The following is a 24,552-nucleotide window of genomic DNA, read 5'->3' on the forward strand; positions in this document are numbered from 1 at the left end:
ATAACCAGTATTTTAATTTTAGATTTGCAAATGCTTTCATTGGATAACAAATCAAGTTTATACAAATACGAGCAGAAATAAAATAACATTTCTAACATCACTGTGACCTATTCAAGCTTCGACTTCTGCTTGGATCACATAACTCTAGTCTTTTAACTCTCCATTGTTTATATTTGTGTCAATTTACTGCCAAAATGCTTCATGGTGAGACAGGTACTGAACATCAGTCCAGCCAGAGAGAGATTGAGAGAACACAGTGTTGGCCAGGAGAGGGGAATGGCCCCGTTGTGTGCCGCTGATGGTATATCTGCTCTCATGGCTCATTTGTTTCAGGTCACATCAGGAGGAGACGGCTTCAGTCACAACAATGACATGTTTGAAAGGCCATCTGCTGCTCCGGATAAAGATAAGTGTTGTGCAGGTAGACTCTGATAATGGTGAATGGTTGCATTGTCCATCACTGAAAGACCATCCACTCTTACATCTGCACAACAAGCAGTAGAGTGTTTGTTTAATAAGAGCGAAGCACAGGGAGTTTCCAGCAATATGAAAAACACTGGTGCTATGGCTTAGGACTAACATGTTGAGCTTTGGAGCTCAAATGCTCAAATCTAACTTCCATCACATTTGCAAAATATCAAAAAAGCCAAATATAACTCTCCAGGAAGCTATGCAAAAAAAGCCTGTTTTGACTGAAAAATACAGCGTAAACACTTCAATGCACTACAAGAGGATATCAAATAATGCCAAACAAGTTTCAAAGCGCTTACACGTCTAGCAATTTGTCAAAACTGCATCTCAGCTTTGAAAATTCAGATCTATTCTCAGCTTTCTGGTTGTTCAAAAAACAGACCTTCTCTATACGGTGGAACATGCAACGTCAGATATTTATATAATCAGAATCTTACAGACCAAATTACCTGAGCTACAGTGGCTTGATTTAAACGCTAGGCGGAAATGCTCGCCCATAGTGCGCAGTGGACAAATACACTCAACAAAAAACACGAACGGGCCACAAATAGCACTGTGCAGGAAGGTGCCACACATGAAAGACAATCACTTTGACCTTCATTTTAAAAGAAGCCAAAGAGGTTAGTGAAATTTGTGCAAGACAGCATAAAAATCATTAACCGAGCGCACACAAAACAGAATCACAACTGTGACCAGCATTATAAAAGGCAGCGATCAACATGCAGAGGAAGCGAGATCACAAAGTTACCACACTATTTCAGTATGTGTCTTCACTATTTCACAAGAGTGCCAAAATACAGAATCTCCAGATCAAAACATGCGTTTTCAATTTTTCAAATTTAGTGTGTATATAATGTTGCTGTTTGAGCATATAAAAAGATCTGCAAGGTTACAAAGCTCAAAGTCCACTCTAAAAGGAGATCTGTATTATTATCTTGTTCGTAAACATTCTCAGGGTCTGTTAACCAATCACAACATACTGGGCCAACTAACTAATCAGAGCACATTTCATGTTTTAGGAGGGGCTTGTTCGAAAAAGGAAGTAAACAGCGTTTGAGACACTCTGGGAAGTAGGACTGGAGGTGATGTACTGTAAAATACTGGTGCTGGTCATATAATTAGAATATCATCAAAAAGTTGATTTATTTCACTAATTCCATTCAAAAAGTGAAACTTGTATATTATATTCATTCATTACACACAGACTGATATGTTTAAAATGTTTATTTCTTTTAATTTTGATGATTATAACTGACAACTAAGGAAAATCCCAAATTCAGTATCTCAGAAAATTTGAATATAACTTAAGACCAATACAAAGAAAGGATTTTTTGAAATCTTAGCCAACTAAAAACTATGAACATGAAAGGTATGAGCATGTACAGCAATCAATACTTAGTTGGGGCTCCTTTTTTCCTGAATTACTGCAGCAATGCGCCGTGGCATCAAGTCAAGTCAAGTCAAGTTCATTTATTCGTCTCCCTTGGGAGAAATTTGGTTTAGAGACAGGGTACTGCTGCATAGGCAGACATAAAACATATAGACAACATAAAACATAAAACATTCCAACAAAGGAGAGGGTACATAACTGGCAACCAGATGGGGACCAAAGTGTGCAAGAGGATCAAGCTCCAATACTTGAAGTACATTGCAGTTACAATTACACATTTAAAGTGCAATGCACAGTAAAAGTGCTGGTGCATATTAAAGTTGCAGTGCACAATACAGTACTAATACACATTCACCACACTACAAAAGGCTATACATGTTAAAAATTCTAGTACGAAGCTTTGGCACTGCTGGTACATGTTACAAGTTCTGATAAAAAATGAAATCTACATTTGCTCATAAATGAGCTTAACTGACACTGGGACAAAAGAATGTTTGAACCGGTTGTAATTTACCTGGTAGAGACCCTGTATCTTCTCCCTGAGGGCATCTGCGAGTATTCGCTGCACAAAACATGGGAACTGTCAGTTTAGAATGTTTTTTTGCCTGAGTAAGGACAGCCTCGTTCTGAACAGTTCCTGAGGGTTAAGAGGGGGGTGACCCATAATCATCTGCCCGCTACTCTGACCAGGTTGAGAATCTGTGATTTAAAGTTTGACACTCAAATTACCAAACCAACTGGTGATACCATACCATAAAATAGACTCTATGCTGCCCTATAGAAAATTAGCATTATGTTTTTACTGACACCAAACACCGCAGTCTCCGTAAAAAGTGGAGGCGCTGATGGATTCTGGCGCACACAGTGGCTACTTGTGTCTGCCAGCTCAGGTCACTTCAATGTGAATGCCTAGGTACTTGCATGAATTTTGTTGAGTAATGTTATTGCCATGTATCGTCACAGGGCTTCGGTCACCAATTGATTTGGGATCAAAGAGCATTTCTACAGTCTTACAGGTGTTTATCTGTAATTTATGATTGTCGCACCAGTCCACAAACCTGTCCACAGCATCTCTGTGAATGGATGAGTCAGAGTTCTCAGTGAGCAGACTAAGAACAGCTGTATCATCCGAAAACTTCACCACATATTGATTAGGCTCAAAACTAACACTTGTATACAGTTTGTATATCACTTGTATATCATTTGTATACAGAATAAACAAAAATGGTGAACTGACACATCCCTGAGGGGCACCAGTACTACATATTTCTGTATTTGATAAGGAGGAATTAAACTTCACCTGCTGTGGCCTCTTAGTAAGGAATGAGTGGTACCACCTGATTAAAAATGGATTTACATTCAAAAGGGCTAATTTTCTTAGGCATGGAGTCGATCAGTCTGTGGCACTGCTCAGGTGTTATCAGAGCCCAGGTTGCTCTGATAGTGGCCTTCAGCTCTTCTGCATTCTTGGGTCTGGCATATCGCATCTTCCTCTTCCCATTACCCCATAGATTTTCTATGGGTTTAAGGTCAGGCTGAGTTTGCTGGCCAATTAAGAACAGGGATACCATGGTCCTTAAACCAGGTACTGGAAGCTTTGGCACTGTGTGCAGGTGCCAAGTCCTGTTGGAAAATGAAATCTGCATCTACGTTGGTCAGCAGCAGGAAGCATGAAGTGCTCTAAAACTTCCTGGTATACGGCTGTGTTGATCTTGGACCTCAGAAAACACAGTGGGACCAACACCAGCGGATGACATGGCACCGCAAACCATTACTGACTGTGGAAACTTTACACTGGACCTCAAGAAATGTGGATTGTGTGCCTCTCCTCTCTTCCTCCAGACTCCGAGACCCTGATATGCAAAGGAAATGCAAAATTTACTTTCATCAGAGCACATAACTTTGGACTACTCAGCAGCAGTCCAGTCCTTTTTGAAGCGAGACGCTTCTGAAGCTGTCTGTTGTTCAAGAGTGGCTTGACACAAGGAATGCGAAAGCTGAAACCCATGTCTTGCATACGTCTTTGTCTAGTGGTTCTTGAAGCACTGACTCCAGCTGCAGTCCACTCTTTGTGAATCTCCCCCACATTTTTGAATGGGTTTTGTTTCACAATCCTCTCCAGGGTGCAGTTATCCCTATTGCTGTACACTTTTCAGATCACATCTTTCCTTCCCTTACCGCTCTCAATGTGCTTGGACACAGAGCTCTGTGAACAGCCAGCCTCTTTTGCAATGACCTTTTGTGTTTTGACCGCCTTGTGGAAGGTGTCAATGGTCTTCTTTTGGACAACTGTCAATTCAGCAGTCTTCCCCATGATTGTGTAGCCTACAGAACTAGACTGAGAGACCCATTTAAAGGCTTTGCAGGTGTTTTGAGTTAATAAACTGATTAGTTGATTAATTGTGGCACCAGGTGTCTTCAATATTGAACCTTTTCACAATATCCTAATTTTCTGAATACTGAATTTGGGATTTTCCTTAGTTGTCAGTTATAAATATCAAAATTAAAGAAAATAAACATTTGAAATTATCAGTCTGTGTGTAATGAATAAATATAATATACAAGTTTCACTTTTTGAATGGAATTAGTGAAATAAATCAACTTTTTGATGATATTCTAATTATATGACCAGTCCCTGTATGTGCAAAATAATGCGTTTTTTGGAGTGATCAAAAATAAAACGATCAAACGAAAACGATCTATCTGTGCAGTCTGACAAAATATTTAAGATACAATCTAAGAAAACAATTCTTAATATCTTATTCATCCTGTTTTAAGATATTTTTACTGAAAAATAAGTCAGAAACAGGAGGTGGTTTACGGTCTCAAGCCAAAAAAAAAAAAAAAATATTTTTAACATTCATTTGTTTTTGTCTAATTATCCACAACATTCTGGCATTATGGCAACCAGTTTTGGCAAGATTCATAAATATGTTTCAAGTCTTAATCGTAATAATACAGTTTTAAGGATATTTATTTTTCTAGTTTAAATATCTAATTTGAAAAATACGTATATATACACTATAAAGTTCAAAACAGTAAAAATCTGCCCATCCAGTATGACAAAGATTCAAGATATTCAAGATACAATCTATGAATAGGTTTTAATATATTATAAATCCAGTTTTAAGGATTTTGTTTGATTGTTTATATCTAAACTTTCAGTTTAAATATCTACTGTATGTGGAAAACAAGTTACATTTCAAAACAGTAAAAATCTGCCCATCCAAAATTCAAGATATTCAAGTTACAATCTATGAAAAAAGTCTTAATGTCTTATTAATACATAAAATACATAATAATACATTATATCTTATTAATAAATATTATTCATATTTATTTATTTTCATACTTTAAATATCTACTATGTGATAAATAAAAACAGTAAAAAAAATCCCATCCAGTATGACAAAGATTCTAGATATTCAAGATACAATCCATGAAAATAAGTTTTAATGTATTATAAATCCAGTTTTATTTTATTTATATATATATATTATTCCATGAAAATAAGTTTTATATATATATTATTATATATATATATATATATATATATATATATATATATATATATATATATATATATATATATATATATATAAAAAGTTAAATTTTACAGTTTTAAGGATTTTAATTTTTTTTTTTTTTACAGTTTTAAGGATTTTAAGATACGTTTAAAATGAGACAAAAACTCTATTTATTTATTTTTGCTGCCCAAGCCTTGATTGTTGCTAAACCTGTTTGGAGACACACACCCCTCATCTTTCATTGTTCATACAGACTTGTTTCGATACCGCCATGTAGTTTCCACATTTACCCTCTAAAGCCATACGGATCAAGTCTAACTTTGCAAACAGACCATTCTAAATCACATTCAATCTTAGACATTCAGTCTCCTTGATATCCGTCTGCAGGTTCTGCACAACACTGAAAAGATCACAGTACTCTTTCCTGACATTCTCACTCAGCCTTGAAATTATGTTTAGTCTCATTCCTCCGAACCATTTGAAGAAGATCTTTTACGATCATTAGTCGTGCCGGTGCGAGACACTTCCTATGTGGTCATGATTATCCTGAGCTCTGGAAAGGAGAAAAAGTCCTCGTTTTCATGCATTATCACTAATGTGAAATAATTCAAAGCAGCGTAGAAGGTTTTTTCAGACATCCGACCCTATAAATAATCAAGGGCCCATTCAAACCCTCCGAGTAATTACTCGCGTGTGGTGACAGCTGAAGGAAGGAGGAAAATGACAGGCCTCCAACAGGGAGATGTAGTGTAAATTTTATGAGTGACAAAGAAGATTAGCACAGCGACTGGCTACATGCTACCCTGACCTCCATGTGGGCATGCGAAGGAGGAGATGGACGCGGACGGAGACTCCATTGCTACATCTTTATGTATTTGTGCCCACTGCTGACTTCTCATGACTTTTGATTTTTAATTTTAATTTGATTGAGATGTGTCATGACGCCAAAGTCTCCTTATATAAATATTCAGTGGGGCTTTTTAAAGAAACACTACTTAATAATTTCATAAATCAAAATACAAATATTACATATGACATAAAACATGGGCTTTTTGCAGCAAGCACAAGACAACATTAATGTGTAAGTGACACTGACAAAGTCAGTACATATCAGGCAAAATACAAATATTACATATGACATAGAAGTCAGTCAGTCGTTAGTGAAAAACAGTGTAAACCAAGTGTTGAAATAAACAGGACTGACCATAACAGATTTTAAATAAATGGGTTTATATTGTACTAATAACTGCCTGGCTGTAAATTAAAAAAAAATAAAAATACTTTTTATAAATTATGATTTTAAAATTTTAATCTGATCAGATGCATTTTTTTAATAAATATTCAGCAAGACTTTTTAAAGAGACAGTAAATGTACTATAAAAAATAAAATAAAAATACTTTTTATAAATTATGATTTTAAAATTTTAATCTGATCAGATGCATTTTTTTAATAAATATTCAGCAAGACTTTTTAAAGAGACAGTAAATGTACTCAATCAATTCATAGTTATGAAATGAAATAGCTGACATTTAGTTCTGATGACTTTTATTTTTGAAAATTTAATCACGATTCATTTGCAATGCCAAGGTTTTTTATAAATATTCAGCTTGACATTTTAAAGAAATCACTGCATTTCCTGAATATTTTTATTGGTGATCTAGTCATGAGTACATCAAATTATAAAACTGACAGCTCAAAATGAGAAACACAAAGTTGAAAAACACTACCAACAAAAAACAAAAAAAAAAAATTTTTATATTTTGTGCTTATGACTTACTTGATAAAATAAAATAAAAGAAAATACTAAATAATTTTACAGATCTAGTCTATTTATAGATCTAGATTAAAATCTAGTCGTGATTGCATCAAATTATGAAACCGCCATCTCAAAATGACAAACACAAGGTATTTTGCACTGAACACAAGACAACACGGGTTTAATGTGTAAGAGACACTGACAAAGTCATCGCAAAACATCCTTACTGGAGCGTGATAGCTATTCTGCTCCGACATCCACCCTTTTCAAAGCGCTACTGAATGAGGCCTCCGTCTCCAGCGTTCCCGCCCAGCATTGCAAGTGATGTGCCATTGATACTCCTTTGTGCTGCCTTTTTCAAAGAAAGCTTTGTTCGCGCTGTAATTACAGGGGTACTTCTTAACTGTACTTTCCGCTAAAGCACGCACACAGCCTCTGAACGCCGGTCAGAGGGCTACGCCTGGGTTTCACAGGGTTGATGGCGACATCGAGCGCCTCGCTACAATTCCCTATGCATCTTCCTTTCCAGACATGTTTCAGTGACGTTCTCATGGCACTGTTCCTGCTGTTCCAACAGGCTTCTCGTCGGTTTTTGTCTCATCTTGTCAAGTGTCTGACATTCTGATTTAATCAACATCCATGGCTGCCAGTTGAATTAGATCACTATCAAAAATGTGGCCGATACGGCGTGTCCTTCACTTGTCAGAGACCAACTCGTCTGCTCATTTATTTATCACACTCATCCTCCCATGGAGACACCTTGTAGTCCCACACAGAAACACGAGAGCTATCTGTCCATTACAGCTTGATTTGGATCTGCAGGCATAGGACATGAAGAGGAAAATGTAGTGACAGTCTGAGAAAATAAAAAAGTATATGTGATTCTTATAAAAGAGTCAAAAAAGACCATGATTTTGCTAGAGCAATGGAGCACTTGGGACAAAAGAGGCTTAGTATATGGATAAAAGTCCATGTTATTATGAATGAAACTAAAATTCTGAGTGTTCTTATTGTGAAGCGATTATGTATTGAATATTGATAAAAATACAGGAAATATATACAGTACAGGTCAAAAGTTTGGAAACATTACTATTTTTAATGTTTTTGGAAGAAGTCTCTTCTGCTCATCAAGCCTGCATTTATTTGATCAAAAATACAGAAAAAACTGTAATATTGTGAAATATTATTACAACTTAAAATAATAGTTTTCTATTATATACTTAAAAAAAAAAAAAAATGTATTCCTGTGATGCAAAGCTGAATTTTCAGCATCATTACTCCAGCCTTCAGTGTCACCAACTATCACATGATCATTTAGAAATCATTCTAAACTTCTGATTTATTATGAGTGTTGGAAACAGTTCTGCTGTCTAAATTTGATGAATAAAAGGTTTAAAAAGAACTGCATTTATTCAAAATAAAAAAAAAAATTCTAATAATATATATTCTAATAAAATATTTTCTTTACTATCACTTTTTATCAATTTAACACATCCTTGCTGAATAAAAGTATTGATTTTATTTAAAAAAAAGAAAGAAAAAAAAAATACTGACCCCCAAATTACTGACCAGTAGTGTATATTGTTATTACAAAATATTAATATTAATATTTTAAAAACATAGCTTCTTTTTTTTTTACTTTTTATTCATCAAAGTATCCTAAAAAAAGTATCACATGTTCTGAAAAAATATTAAGCAGCAGAACTGTTTCCAACTTTGATAATGAATCATCATATTAGAATGATTTCTAAAGGATCATGTGATAATGATCCTAAAAATTCAGTTTGCATCACAGAAATAAATGATAATTTAAAGTATAATAAATTTAAAAACAATTATTTTAAATTGTAATAATATATCACAATATTACATTTTTTTCTGTATTTTTGATCAAATAAATGCAGGCTTGATGAGCAGAAGAAGAAACTTATTTCAAAAACATTAAAAATAGTAATGTTTCCAAACTTTTGACCTGTACTGTATGGCTAAAAGTGCAATTAGCCATTAGTGAAAAATAATAAACAGGAACATAAAAACAAACAGGGTTGAAATAAATGCTGGAAATATAAAATAAAAATTCATTTTGTGGTAAGTACTGACTAGCAGACTAATATAAAATTATTGTGCTGTATAAAATAAAATAAAATAAAATAAAATAAAATAAAACTGTTGAAATAATTTATTTTGTGATAATTTTCTGACTGGCTTGTTTGTTGTGCTGGAAATATAAGTTTAAGACGGATTGAAGTTTAAGATTAACAGGGTTATAAATACATTTATTTTATGCGGTCTTAGTTTAATTTTTAATATTTCCCTATAAAAAAAAAAAAAAAAAAACCAAAAATAAATATATATATAAACAAATATAAAAACATAAAGAAACGATGACAGAAATAATAAAATTAAATACAATAAAATTAAACAATAAGATAAAATAAAATAAGAAATAACAGGGTTGGAATAAATGTGTTAATTTTGTGCTAATTACTGACTGGCTGTAAATTATCTCACTTATTGTGCTTTTATATAAAAATAAATAAATAAATAAATAAATAAATATATTAGCAAAATGATCACTATTTGTGATGTTTGCAAAATGTACACTACGACTTGTCATAAACATATCATAATGTCTACAAATAATATTTTTCGCATCAAAATGCATGTGAATATGAATGACAATAATGTCTCAGCTAATTCAAAACCATGCCTATTGCATGCAAGCCGACTGCGAGTGGTGCAACGTGAAAAGCTAAAGAAAGATGAAATCTTGCACATGGGAGATATGGACATTTTGAAAGGGATTGCAGAGATGCTATTCATTTCAAAAGTGTTTTTTCATTGCCAGAGGCAAATCAACTAAATGGATGTCAGTCATTCCATTCGGCACGGCGAGCAGAATGCTTTTCACCAAACCCTGCGATTGTTTCTCTGTTTTCATTCATCTGCTGTTGGCAATATGAGAAAATATGGTGCACGCGTATGCATCCCTTGGATGTACACAATTTATATAAGCACAAGGGGTTTCATATTAAACAGATTGGTCTGTTCTGGAAATGGGGTGAATCGTTCTAGAAGCAATGGGGCAAATCTATGCTCCAATAGACCACTTTGAGAATTAAATGTCACATTTTTAATGCTTCCATTACAACGTTGAAATATTTAGCCTGCGTGCATTAATGTCGCTCATGTAGAGCATCTAAGCACCGTGTAAAGACACTTCCTGCGCATTTGTTGGGCCACCTGGGATGAAACAGCTTCTCTCTATTGCTATCGATGCAATAACATGGTTTATGATGAGTGAAATATAGAGAGCCTCACTGTCACCTTTCTTCAAATCCCTTTCTGCTGAGAGTTTTCAATTCAGTTTTGCTAAATTATGCAGATTTTTGACAACAAGTGTTAAAGGAATAGTTCACCCAAAATGAAAATTTGCTCAAAATTTACTCATCCTTGGACCATCCAATATGTAGATGAGTTTGTTTTTTCCATCAGATTTATAGAAATATAACATTACATCATTTGCTCCCCAATGGATCAACAACACAAAACACTCCAGTCCATCACTCTCGCTTACAACAAAACCAACCATTGTCTAAATCGAGTCAATACAGCACCAACATAAGCAACAGAACCACTCCTTACCATCAAAACTCTAAATCGCTCAATACAACAACAAAGCAACCATTGTCTAAATCGAGTCACTACATCATACCATAAGCATGTACATAATGCATAGCTAAAGCTATTGTATAAATTCATCTACCTATATATCCGGAAATATAAATATTATTGGCACCTCATAGAATATATTTAAATAAACAGGGCTACTGTATAGTATATATATATATTTATACATTAAATTAAATAAAGAAATAAATAGCATATCCTATTATATATATTATATTGAAATACAGGGCTATATTGATAAGTATATTTATAATATATATATATATTAAATGTATATAATATACATATATATATATATATATAATATATATACTATATATATATATATGTATACTGACTAGTTGCAATCATTCTATTATGCAAAAAGAAAAAAGGCAAGAAACTAGAAAGTTTGAAAATCTAAAGACAGAATTGTAAGTGACAAATCAAAATGATAAATTGAAGAGTTATAAATAAAAATAAGGATGTGTAGTAAACTTATCACTATTTGTCATGTTTACAAAATGTATACCACAGCTTGTCATTAAAATCACAACTGCTGCTCATAACAAACCACTGCTCCGGGGTTGTGTTCACGGTGTGTGTGGGTGAAATTCAGAGCACAAATAAAAAAAAATGGGATACCATACTTGGCCAGGTGCTGTGTCCTTTTCCTTTAAAATCATAAATCTGTAAAGCTGCTTTGAAATCATGTGCATCATGAAAATAGCCATGCAAATAAATTTGATTTGACATATTTCCTAAAATAATAATAATAATAATAATAATCAAATAAAAGAAATCAAATATTGACATTTACTTATGTTGATACGAAAAACATTTTTTTTACAATTACTGAAAATTGTCAAAATAAAGTCCAAAAAATGTGTTTGGCTTAACACAAACAGTTTGGAAAGAGACAGAAAGACAAAAAAAAAAAAAAGGTTGAACAGCATCCAGTGAAAGCTCACAGCGCATGAATTATGTGCTAGATGAGGGTGGTGCTGGATGGTGAGAAGGACTTAGATTGAGATGTCCACTTCCGGCTCACTGGTTTGATATTTCCATCCCGGACAGCGAAGGAGACCCTGACAGTCGGGCTGTTGGAAGCCAGCTGTTTTCATGCTTTGAGAATTCCAGAATGTGCAGCCAAGTTGAAGGATTGTTAGGAGATTATTAAGCAAAGTGACATGCAGAAAACGTGAATCCAGTGATAGAACGGTTGAAGAGTTTCAGCGGCCCACATGCAGCAGATCTTTGGCACGCAGTCAGCCGTGAGCATTTCAGCATCAGTGCTGCTGTAACATCACATCCGAGTTAATCAAGTAACATTAACTAAATCCAACGAGATACACAGTCCTGTAGGGCAGCATTTCCCAATCCCAGTCCTCCATCCTTTTTACACCTGCCTCTTCATTATGTTGATTATTTTGCAAATTGCATGGAAAATGTCACATAACTCAAATGAATTTCAGGTTAACTTTTAACTAGCAATAATACACATAAGCATGCTAAAAGCATGCAAAAACTCTTTTAAAACCTCAAAGACTAACACATCCTCACACCTTTATAAAAAAAAAATAAAATAAAAAAAAAACAAACAGATTTTCAACAATTAATTCCCCAATAGAGTCCTACGCAAATCACATACCCAGTTTGAAATATCAACAAAAAGTCATGTAGCCACAAATTGAATACATAAACTATAGTTTTACAAATTTAAGCGAACTGAATGTAAAGCAATGGAAGTTGTGACAAAGTGTTTAAGAACTGTTTTGCTTTTTGCTCATTTTAGATACAACTACAATTGGAAAAGTTTTCCTTTGTGCTTTTGAAAAGATATGCATCCAGACAACAATGCCATCAAAATGATCCCAGTTCACACAGATGCATGAAAATGACTAAAAATGCTGTATTATGCATGCCAGCCCAGTATCGGTGATGCCACTTCGTAAAGAAACTCGAGCATGCCTACAGTATACACATAACATAACGTCACCAAGATTTCACAAATGCGTTTTTATAGTTAACTCGGATATAATAACAGTATTGTTGTCAAAAACTAGCACTTTGAAATCCATTTTCAAAAGTTTGCATTTTCAGGCCCCTAAAACGCTTTTGTCATGTACAGTAAATGAATGGCCACAATGCATAAAAAGGCTGTAAAAAAAAAAATTCTCTTTCAAAAAACACAGATTTTTTCATCAATAACCAACCACCACCACGTCCCAAAAAACACAAAAAAATCTTTCATCCACCTAACAAACACAAAAGATAATATTTTGGATGAAAACCGGGAAGTAACACTGTCAAGGTCCAGGAAAGTATGAAAAGCATCGTCAGAATACTCCATCTGCCATCAGTGATTCAACCGTAACGTTATGAAGTGACGAGAATAATTTTTGTACACGAAGAAAACAAAAATAACGACTTTATTCAACAATTCCTCTCCTTTGTGTCTCTCCAAATCAGCGTAGCGCCATTTTGGCAAATCTGAGCAGTACGCAGGCGGCGCCACAAGGATATGTTTTTTATGTGAATTTATGCTTTGGTTTGAAAGAAAACAGCGCAACAGTGCAGCGTGGCTGACATAGAAGAGCGTACGCCGCAGATGGACTATTCTGACGATGCTTTTCATACTTTCCTGGACCTTGACACTGTTATTTATTTGGGGCAGTCTCAAGCCTACCGGTTTTCATCCAAAATATCTTAAATTGTGTTCTGAAGATGAACAAAGCTTTTACGGGTTTGGAACGACATGGGGGTAAGTGATTAATGACAAAAATTTTATTTTGTGGTTGAGTAACCCTTTAATGACATAATTTTAATTTTTGGGTGAAACTAACCCTTTATATCTGTAATTAACCTCAGAACAATCATACATTTTGTGGTGCATGAATTTTGTGGTGGCTGTGCTTCAAATGATTTTAATTCAAGTGATGAAGTATTCTGAAAGTCTTACTGTAATCAGTGTTGAGTACTACTGTAAGGTTAACCCTGCCTGCTTAAAATGTTTGAAAATAGTTAACAGTTGAAAACATTCATTAGAAATCTAGAAAACTGATCAAAAAGTAATCCAATGTAATCAGTTACATTGCTTTAATATGTGACCCTGGATCACAAAACCAGTGGCTGGGGTATATTTGTAGCAATAGCAAAAAAAAAACATTGTATGGGTCAAAAATATAGATTTTTCTTTTATGCCAAAAATCATTAGGACATTAAGGAAAGATCATGTTCAATGAAGATATTTTTTAAATTTCCTACTGTAAATATATCAAAAATGTATTTTTGATTAGTAATATGCATTGCTAAGAACTTAATTCAGACAACTCTAAAGGCGATTTTCTCAATATTTAGATTTTTTTTTTTACACCCTCAGATTCCAGATATTCAAATAGTTGTATCTCAGCCAAAAAACTGACCCTAACGCTGGTTTTGTGGTCCACCTATAGTTACACTACTTTATTACATTTTAAATAGGGTAACTCGTAATCTGAAACTTATTACATTTCCAAAGTAAGCTTCCCAACACTGCATATCATTCATTCAAGTGAGGAAAAAAAGAGTATTTCGAAGCAGCCAAAACAAATAAACAACGAATGATGGAAATGCCGTTTACACCTGAGTCTACCGTATATCATTTATGCATGCACGGGGTCTAACAAATCATTTACATGAAGAAGGGTGAATCCTTAGCTTTACTTTAGTTAACTATAAGCTCTGGTGTATACAAGATATAATTTGATATCTTGATATTTTGAGATGTTGATATTTTTGTAATACAGCCCTAAAAACTGCAATTCACTGGAGAGTTGATGCCTACAAGTTTCCCAATGGAAAATACGTCTTTGACCTGCCTTCAAGTGTACCTGGGAAATTCCCACTTCTGAGTTGGGGATTCATTTTTTCGACATGTCACAAGTCGGAAATATAAACAAACAAAACACAATGGACAACCTGTAAAAGATAAAAATGGAGGACCTGTAAAAGAAAAACAACCTGTGGACATAAAATTTAATTCCTGGACATTCTGCTCCACTTCAGAGTCGACCTGTATAGAAATTGTTGTGACTTACCTCAAATCCACGCGTTACAAAGAACACTTCATACCACTGCTGGTTCTGGTGGAGAAATTAAATTAAAATGTATTACTGTATCTAATCCCATATTGTGGCTTTTTGGCATTTCTAGACATTTATGAACGATGTCTGTCATTTTTCTCACAACACTACAGGATTTAAATCAATTCTTTTGTAGTGCTCATGTAAAAATCATGCGTGTCGTGGGTTTTGCAAGTTTGATATCTGATGTTTATCGCTCTCATTGATTGACAGCTGAACTTCATAAAGTCCTAAAATCTTCAACACAGCTCTGTGAAGCCAGTAAATTTGGCCCTAAATGCGCAGTGATCACATTGTGGCTGGCCTACAATGCCAAAATGTGCTGTTATCAGTGTTACGGCAATTTTATTTTCACAGATTCTGCTAAAACATAGTTGAATACTTTCAAACTGTTTATTTTTGTTTAAAAAATTCATATGTTTGTGTTGTAATATGAGGCAGTGTTTCTATAAAAATGGTATGCTACACTTTGAGAAATGTGCTCTGTTCCAGCCTACACACTTAAAAATTACTTATTTATTTTTATTATTAGCACATTGACATGACAGGATGAAAATATAGAGCTGAAGTCTTTATTTGTAACTTTCAACCATCAGACAGCTTGAGATAGTTTAGTTAAAACAAACTAACTAACACGACAAAACATCACAGAACTAATTAAAGTCACCATTGCTAACACTTACTGATGCTTGGGCTCTTGCTTCCCACCAAAATGATGTCACTTCCTGTAGGAGGATGTCATTAAAGAAATGCCTTTTGTTTTTAAAGGGATACTACATGAGATTGATAGGATAGGAAGTGATACTGGAGAAAATACTAGCAAATTTGTTGAACTGACATTCATAAAAAAAAAGTCAATAAATAAAAATGTAATAAATGTAAAAATGTAAAAAAAAAAAAAAAAAAAAATAGCAGCATCTAAAAACAAAGTAGTGAAAATATTAAAGATTAAGTTCACTTAATTGTGATATTATAATAATAGAAAACTTATGTTTATATCCCTCTTTGAAATTGGTGAGCTTAACTAAAAAATATTGTGACAAATGAAGAAGTGATGATTTTGTGTTTTCTACGTCAAGTAGGTTAGTGCAAACATGAAAAAATATGAAACATATTCTACATTTGTATTTTAATCCAGCATGTCAAAATAAAAGTTCTCCAAAAAAAGTTTACTTTTTGTCATATTGACAGTAGGTCATAATATAGTGAGATAAAGTACTGATTAGAATTATAGAATTATTTAATAAAATTTACAATTGAATTTTTTGACAGACTTCAAAAAAATAGCATGCAAAAAGAAATATTACAAAATAAATATTACATATTATTTAAAAATGCTAATGTTTGATAGTTGAATTTTAGCTGTTGTTATTAGAATTAGAATCAAATACTTTGAAAAAGCAAACTCTAACAAAACTACACTTTTACCATGTGTTTACTCTATACCGTAAAATTTATTTGACAAAACGTCACATAAAGATAAATGCAGGCCACATAAAAGACATCAACCCCTGCTTTTATTATATTCTGAACCTATATATGGCCTTCCAGCGTGACTCCTGCAATGTAAGCTGTTTCCAACAAGCACAAAAAAACCTTTATTTACCCTTTGAAAGCAATAGGCAAAATGTGCCGCCCTCGTGCATGTGACCTCAGAGTGCGAGAGGGCAAGCTAAACCAGATATGCATCACATCCGACTCTTTAATAACTGCTCTCATCACCTTTTGCACTAGAAAGGGAGGGAAAAACAATATCTCCTTGGAGGAAGCGTGCATTTATCTTTGAACGAGACTCCGCGACCACACGACACATCAAGTCACTTTGAAAAGAGGAGAATAAAGGGTTTAGGTGGAAATGTAACCTGCAGTGCTGCTCAGTGGTGTAAGAAGCATTAGCTGTATGGTTTGTTTACCCGCGTGTGCACTTATGAATCCCAAGGGTGCCGCGGCCTGTGTCTAACTCACCCTGAGGGCCTAAGTGTATTTTTCACAACAAAATGAAATTTTATGGCATGCGAGATTAGCCGACACTAACGCAAGGTCAAAAATAATAGAATCAATAGGTAGCACTGACCATGTTAACATTTACAGAAAATTACAGGCTGAAAAGCGCTGTCTAAAACAGAATGAAACGAGTCTCCGCTGAATTCATATTGATGCCTTTTCATTATTTCTCATAATTTGACGTTTTTGTGCACTGTGGCGGTCAGCGACCGTGGTTTATCACCCTTTGTGTGCATATGTGTGTGTGTGTGTGTGTGAGAGAGAGAAAGTGAGTGAGAAAAAAGCTGTAATGTGCTGTTAGGTCAATGTACCGCTGTCAGCTTCCAATGACTGCTGACGGCCAATCAGAGTGTGTCGTCTTAACTGATCAATGACACTAACGGTGTTAAGAGGAATCATGTGACCTTGATCTATGAGCTTTGCTGATGATTTTCAAACCAGTGCTGAACAATAAAACTAACACAGAAGCCTTATAATAGGGAGATTCCCCATTCCCTAGTTAGTTTTCTCATCTCTAAAGACTAAGAAAAATTACTTTCATATTCCCTAAAAATTCCCTAATCTCTAAAATAATAATAATAGTAATAATAATAATAATAATAATCAATAAAGGGAACATTCCCTAGCTAATAAAACTATTCTTTAAACTAAGAAAATGAATGAATGAATAGATATATGAATAAATAATCAAATGAATGAATGAATGAATGAATGAGAATGATTAAATGAATACATGAATAAATGAACAAATAAACAAATGATTAAATAAATACAAATGAGTGAGTGAGTGAGTGAATGAACGAACAAATGATTAAATAAATACATGAATGAATGAATGAGAATGACTAAATGAATACATGAATAAATGAACAAATAAACAAATGATTAAATAAATACAAGTGAGTGAGTGAGTGAGTGAGTGAGTGAGTGAGTGAGTGAGTGAGTGAGTGAGTGAACGAACAAATGATTAAATAAATACAAATGAGTGAGTGAGTGAGTGAGTGAGTGAGTAAGTGAGTGAGTGAACGAACAAATGATTAAATAAATACATGAATGAATGAATGAATGAACGAATGAGAATGGCTAAATGAATACATGAATAAATGAACAAATAAACAAATGATTAAATAAATACAAGTGAGTGAGTGAGTGAGTGAATGAATGAATAAATGCTCAGAACTGTTTTTCCTTGAATAAACATACATTGTGTTTCGTTTCCCCTAAAGAAATAAACAAATAATAATAATAATAATAATAATAATAATAATAATAATAAGCTTTATTTTATATAGCACCTTTAAAAGTAGCATCTCAAAGCGCTTTACATACATAAAAATATGAAGTTAAAAAGGGTGATTTCTCTGTAAATAAAAGATATAAAAATAAATAAATGTAAAAAATTATGTTTAAAAAAATTATTTACATTTGAAAAATTCTTAAACAAAAAGATCTTTAAGATTTAATGGATTATTTTCAGTAAAGCTGTTTTGAAACACTATATACTGTGAAAAGCTCAGCAAATCAATGATACGATTTAAAATAAATTTGATTATCAAATTACCATTAAAATAAACTCAATCATTCATTCCCTCCCTCATAAATGACTGATCTCAACTGGTCTGAGGAATTACGTCTTTGGTGCCAAATATCCATTATCTCCACTTTTAACAGCTTTAAGGAATAAAACTGAACATTTCTAATAATCCGCGAGCTGTAATCAGTCACGGCGCTTCAAAAGCGTGTTTGTACATTCAGAAGGAGCAGCAAAGCCAAGCGGCGCCAGCTTGAACAACCCGGCGTTCCCTGATCCTAGTTTTACAGTCTCTGTACAATGTCAAAATGAGCTCTCGACTCACGGGTGAGTGTTGCGGGCAAAGCGTCTGCTCCGATCCATTGTCACTCTCCCCCTGAAATGAAAACAACAGTTATGAATGAGCTTCTGTCGGCTGCCATTGTTCCATCAAGTGTTTTTATTGCTGTCATTATAGTTTAACATCGCACTGTTAATTCTGTTAATTAAAAAGCTGATTGCTTTTGCCAGTCTGTGATCTCCATTTGGTGAGTCCATATGGTAGAAGATTACTTGTTGTAAATTTCAATGAAGTCGTATCAGAGCTCGGATACATATAATCAAGCAGTACAAGTCCTGAAATTAAGCCTATAAAACCTCAATTATATATTCCCTTGCATTCGTTTTGTGTACCTCCATTCCACCTAATATCTAACTGTTGTGCTAGAATGGCAATTTAGGGAGGACGTGAAGCTTGATGATATTTTGTGTGCCTGAGATGCTGCAGTGATGCTGAAAATGCACATTTAGGTTAATAAAGATTAAAAAATTTGCAATTTAGCATGTTCATGTCAGATCCAGGTGTGCCGTGTAAGTTAACAAGGTAAATACACAAGCCGAGGCTTGCAAATCAAATAAAATGGGAACAATACAATGAGGTGCTGTTTGTATTTCAGCACTTGAATGCATTTTACAGTTCAGTATTAAGTAGGGCTTTTTAACGCAATGCCAAATTGCACTTTGTGATATGCTGTATTTATGCATGCAACAAAACATTTAGTGTATAATAATCCAAGACTTGGTCTTTGGGATTTGATTAGATTGCAAATAATAATAATAATAATTGCCATTTATATGATTTTTATGGTTTGGTGTTTCGGAACTAGTAAATATGGAGCAATGTTCAGGCAATTTGAGTCAGAGGATGTTTTGGACAATTTAGTATTTCTCTCTCATTTTCACTTTCCAGGCAGATTTCGATTTAGAACTAGTGCAACTAATTGAAAAGCAAAGTTAGTGCAAATTGGTGCTTTATCAATAGCTACATTTACATGCAACCAATGTGAGCACAATAAAATTCACACCAAAAATCTTTTTATTGAAATATCCTGTTGTACCGGTTTACAACCTGGATTTACAAGATTTATTTCAAAATCAGGTTATTTACTGGTGGTGATTTCAAAACATAAGCATTCTACCACGACTATTACATGTGTTATGTAAGTTATGATCAAGGCCTAAAATTAACATTAAAAATGCCAAATGTGAGGAAAAATCAGCATTGCTGACCCATATGCCAATTTTTATTTTTTTATTTTTTTCTGGCCAAAATATATTTTAAATATATGTTGTAAGCAGTGACGTTTAATGATATATATATATATATATATATATATATAGATATATATATATATATATATTTTTTTTTTTTTTTTTTTTTTTTTTTTCAATTGAAAATCTATTTTGTTTCAAGTTTAACATACAAAAATATTTTTCAAAACAAATTTAGGGGCTAGAAAATACATCTCCAATCTAACAGTATATTTATTCAAATCATTTTATATTTTAAAAATATATTTACAAAAATACACAAAAAAGGCCTTAAATACACTGAGAAAAAAATTCATGTAATTATATTATGAAACATATTTTAGAATTTTTTTTTTTATTTGTTTGTTTGTTTTTTTTGTATATTTTGAAATTTGAAAAAAATATATTTTTTTGGGATTTATGTGGGAGTATAGTTTTACTGCCCGATAACTTTAATATTAATTTCTATTTTGCATATAGAAAGCAAAGGCAATTAATAAAATGACAAAATAAATAATAATTAATACATTCAACAATTAATAAATCCAATATAATAAATACTACCACAATGTACTTTCAACTGTACTCCACAATGGGTTTAAAATTAAAATTGATTATTAACAGTAAATAATATAAATACATTATAATATGTGTGATAATCATCAAAATGCAAAACTGATTTTCGGGGGGGTTTTGTTTTTTTTTTTTTGTTTGTTTGTTTTGTTTGTTTGTTTGTTTCCACAAAGAAAAAAATAATAGTCCTAAATAAAAAATCACATATTTTCTCACAAAAAAAAAAAAAAAAAAAAAAACACAGAGTTTCTCACTGGTAGTTGTGACATTTTGGTTGCAGTTTTTCCTGCAAATATGATCACGTGACAAGACTTAAACACTGTATTAGTTATGCCATTATAAGAGAAATGGAAAAATATCTTAAATTTTGACAAAAGATTATGAAAAACTAATTTTTAATAATGTGCTTTGATAACAAACAGCAAATTTTAATTTCATTCTTTAAGTCGAGATAGATTTTGCAGCGTTTAAATTTCTGAACGTTGCTCAGCAAGACTAGCAAACCTACAAGAAAACAAAAAACAAGACCACCGTATGAAATCCACCCGTCAGCAAAACAAGAAGCCCCTTTTGCCACAAAGCATACTCGTAAATCAGACTGACACGAAGGCTGATAGTCTCTGATAGGCTGCTTTTATTGGTGCCCTGTGGCTCTATAGGAGAGCTGGTGTGACTGTTCACATATGCTACCTGCATCCCACAAGAATCCCATAAACTGATGGCACACAAACTTGGGACGCATATCTAGCCAATGATTTGCAAAGAAAAGCCACTGAGGGATCAGTGTTCCTCAATTAATTCTGCCAGAAACGTGTTTCCAGCAGGCCGGATGTAGTGAAGATACCACACGAGATCGGCCCGCAGCGAGCGCTAACATTGACGCGGTCGGCTAACAAAGATGAGATGCAAGGTGACTTATCAGCTGCGTTTAGGATGGACAGAAAGAGTGCACGTCCACCTGGAAAACTCCATGACAGACGGCCTCTTATTTAAAACACGTGTACATGTGTGCATGTCAGACTTATGCAAAATTCACCAGCTCACACTTCCCATGAGGCTGTCTTTGCAGTACGTTCCTGAGCGGAGGGAGTGCTGCCGATGGGAACTAGGTCTAACCTGAAAAAAAGCTCCATTTCTCATGTCAGAGGAGCTCATTGTGTTCTGATGCTGATGAGCGAGAGGGAAGGAGGTTTGTTATGCAAGGCCCGGGCTACAGTTTCATCTAAAGCGGCATGTCCTGGCCACAGGCGCTCTACCAACTGTTTAAGAGTGTCAAAAGAGAAGTTTGTGAGTGACACTGACCTTTTGATGACAATGAGGATGTAGGTATATGTAGGGCTGAATCTCACAAAGAAACGCCTGTGTCATATTTCACCTAAGAATCAAAAGAAAAAGATAAAAATATATACATAAATATACAACAATACATATATATATATATACAAACAAATGCATATTCCCATTTTGATTTACATGTAGTTCTAATATAGTTTTACATATAAATATACTGTGTAAATATGTACTGCCATAAAGATTTTGATTTACATGTAGTTCTAATATAGTTTTACATATAAATATACTGTGTAAATATGTACTGCCATAAAGTATGCTCAGCTACTTAACAATTTATTTTAAAATTTATTTTATTTTTTTGTAAGTTGTTGTAAGCAGTGAAGCTTAAGGATATTATATATTATATATATAAATAATTGCATAATTTTAAATTAAAAAATAATAAATATAATTTATTTTTATTATTATTATTTTATTTTAATTTTTTCATTTCAATTGAAAATCTATTTTGTTTCAAGTTTAACATACCAAAATTTTTCCAAAACAAATTTAGGAGCTAGAAAATACATCTCCAAATATTTATTTTTCATTTTATATTTAAAAATATATTTACAAAAATACACAAAAAAGGCCTAAAATACACTGAGAAAAAAAATCATGTAAATATATTCTGAAACACATTTTAGTAATATTTTTTTGTGACAATGCAAAACTGCCATAAAGTATGCTCAGCTACTTAACAATTTATTTTAAAAAACATTTTCTTTTTTACAAATAATTGTATAAATTGTAATGTGTGTTAATCATATTAATATTTTTTTGTGACAATGCAAAAAAATAAAAAATGTACTTTTAAACGAACTCAATAAATAATTACCAATTTATTCTCTTGAATTTTGCATAAAGAAAACGAATGCAATTAATAACATGACAAATTAAAGTAGATAAATAATATCACAATGTACTTTTAGATGTACTTCATAATATATTTAAAAATGTGTGTGTGTGTGTGTGCTTCTTTGAATCTGTCATACTTTATTTTTATATCACTAGTCACAATTGTTTTGTAGAAATTAAAAAAATTAGGCTTGGTTCTTCTTTGAAGCTGGCATACTTTATTTTTAGATCACAATTTTCCACCCTTTTTCTGACGTGTTCGTGAACGCAAATGCAAGTACATATTTTTTGTCTTTCCAGTGAAATTTTGTCATGACTGAATGTCTGTTTCTGCTACTGTACCTTTAAGATTTAAAAACTTCATTTATGATTTGCTAACTGTTTGCATGTGAAATCAGTATCAACACTTGTTTTCCATGATATGTTCCCTTTAAATGACAACTTTAAACATATGGCGTGCACAGAATATTAATTTACCAGCCAATTAATTGACTAAGCATCTGCAGACTCTGGTCATGTGACAGCGTTGACAAGGATTCGATGACAGCTTTATTCTGGGAAATTTGCAGGGGCCTCAACATCTCTGAGAATAATTCACTTCACCAGTACATCTCAATCCCAGAATCCCAAGCAAAGGCTTTGAGCTATTCTCACTCGCCCGTGGCTATGACAGGTCGCGAACCGGCCTTCTTATCCCTCTGATGACCAACAGTGGATCTCGAACCCTCGACCGCCAGACCCCGAGGCTCCAGACCGCAGCAGCAGAATGCTGTCACAGCTGAAGCTATCATGTCGAGTGCGCACTGCTCAGATAGGAAGGCGTGTTTGACCCAGGAGAGTGAGGACTGACCTACTTTGGGTGATTCCTCTCATTTCTGCAGGCAGGGACAGCAAAGTAAGGTTTGAAGGACACACTAAACCTACCTGCTCTCTCATGCTTCAGCTCAATGTCTGCTTCTCGGGGATTTGTTAGCTGGGAAGACTGTAAAAGTAGACCTAATAAAGCTGTGATTCTCGAGCGCTGGGACAAATCTGACTGCAAACTGCAAGACAGAAAAAAGTTTTAGGGTTATCAGTTGATGAAAAAAAAAAGGCTTTGGCTTTATATGACTAAGCTTGGACAGAACAGGCCATTTTCATTTTAAGATGAAGGTTATTTAGGCAGACTAACAGATTATCAGTGGCATGAAACTGATGATGACTGAACTTTCTAATGATGTCAGCACTTTCTGACAGTTAAAGGAATGACCATTTTGGCACCAGTGACTCACCGGAATGTTGTTTCAACCCTGTATTATTTTCTTTTGTTGTATGAACATCTTATGAGATTAGCATGCATTATTTCTTCACAGAAAAGCATCATAAAAGTACTAACACCCCTAATGATAAAGCACCACTTAAAATGAATCTCAGGGCTGAAATGGCCTCATAACACCTGTTTCAATTTAATGGGAATAAGTGAAACCGTATGCTTTATTATTTTCAAAACTGCTATGGTGCATTTTATTGTTATGGTTTATCTAACAGTTTAAAGCATTTGAATCTGAGAACTAAACGCGTTGCTCTGTCTTCACAGGTCTTTGAATGCTTTATTGCTGGACCGTCTGCCAGACAGTTCTCAGGGTAAAGGAATGCCACAGTCTACAGAATAAAGACAGACACGCTGCTCTTTCTGACATACAGTACAGCGTCTCTCATGTCTTTGACATCTACAGTATCAGTCCAGAACTCTGAATCCAGCGCTAGC

At 33.8% G+C, this 24,552-nt stretch overlaps 1 long non-coding RNA gene across 1 annotated transcript; it reads right to left on the reverse strand.

Annotated features, from left to right (window-relative positions):
* Positions 1 to 7,170: 7,170 nt before the first annotated feature.
* On the reverse strand, positions 7,171 to 15,664 carry LOC122141979. The gene is made up of 4 exons (XR_006158256.1): positions 15,622 to 15,664; positions 14,894 to 14,938; positions 14,641 to 14,774; positions 7,171 to 7,961 (listed from the first exon to the last, which is right to left on the reverse strand). It is a non-coding gene; the product is annotated as an uncharacterized LOC122141979 (long non-coding RNA).
* Positions 15,665 to 24,552: the final 8,888 nt, after the last annotated feature.

Source organism: Cyprinus carpio, chromosome B23, assembly GCF_018340385.1.
Source record: "Cyprinus carpio isolate SPL01 chromosome B23, ASM1834038v1, whole genome shotgun sequence".
NCBI lineage: Eukaryota > Metazoa > Chordata > Actinopteri > Cypriniformes > Cyprinidae > Cyprinus > Cyprinus carpio.